Raw genomic sequence first — 1,282 nt, 5'->3', positions numbered from 1 at the left:
ACAGACAGACAGACTCACGACGGAGACATCGCCTGACCCCTCATCGACTTGGACTTGGACTGAGCTTCGCTCAGCGATGAAGCCGTCACCTCCTGTGATGTCCCTGCCACAGCCCCGACCCCGTCGCCCACGCGTGTCCCACCCCGCGCCCCGTGTGTTCATAATCGCTGTTCCACCCAGTATATAAGCGACCCCCCGTCCCCTTTCCCTGTGGCGTAGCAACAACGTGTCGCATGCAGCAGCGCAGAGCAGTGGGAAACAAACAAAACACGGCTCTACTCGCGGCTGCCAACGCGCCCCGCGCCCACTGCATCCCGGGGGTCGATGCGAAGCGAGAGATGTGACATGTTTCATTAAAATGTGAAAGGTCGCACACGTGTATCGCTATAAAGACTTATAAATGGCTGGGAAATGTAATAAAAATAGAACCCGTTCCCTCCCTCCTCCCACCCCAACGCCCCCGCCGCCGTCACTTTCAGTCTCTCCTGCGTGCGGAGCGCCTGGCCCGGGGGTTCCCACAGGGGCCTCTCAAGGTGCGAGGTGGGACGCAAGCCATAAACGCATTACATGGTAACTGAACGAGCCCTCTGCTCCGCTGCGAGGCGGGTTGTGTTGGTAGAGGGTGAGGGGGGATGGGAGGAGGGTGGGCGCGGCCATCCGCTTGACCTCGCCGCGTCGGCGGGGCTGCCGAGCGCGGGGATCGGCGGCCGGGATCGAGTGGCGTTCTTTATTAGCTCGGGATTAACGCCGCACATTACGGCTGGGCTGGACTCGATAGTGCAGACGGCCCGCCACGATAGAGCTGCCGGCGGGAACCCAGAGCGGCAGCATAATGAGGTACACGCCATGAGCGCGATGGCACCACGCCGCACTGGAAACACAAAAGGGCTGTCCTATAAGGTATATATACCTTTAAAAGGCACTAAAACTGCCAAAGTCACTAACTTTTAGCACCTTTGAGGCCCTTTAGTGCCTTCTTTATTGAGGGGCACAAAACTCAGAATTTTGGTTAATGCCCCTGGAAAGGCACGAAATCTTGTTGGCTGAGCGATTAGCGAAGCCCATAACTCCACTGACTGGAAAAGTTTCATTCTGTTTGTTTGTCTGTTTGTCTGTTTGTCTGTCTGTCTGTCTGTCCGCACGATAACTCGAGAAAGAATTGAGATAGCGACCCGGGATTTTCAGGGTCGTTTTGTATCATAAAAAGACAGATCGAGTTCGAAGATGAGCACTCTGGCTCAAAAATTGACTTTTTAAAAAATCAATAACCGCAGGTAACAAA

The sequence above is a fragment of the Frankliniella occidentalis genome, unplaced genomic scaffold (genome assembly GCF_000697945.3).
Source record: "Frankliniella occidentalis isolate FOCC.00 unplaced genomic scaffold, Focc_3.1 Scaffold14, whole genome shotgun sequence".
Lineage (NCBI taxonomy): Eukaryota > Metazoa > Arthropoda > Insecta > Thysanoptera > Thripidae > Frankliniella > Frankliniella occidentalis.
Note: the sequence above shows the minus strand (reverse complement) of the source record.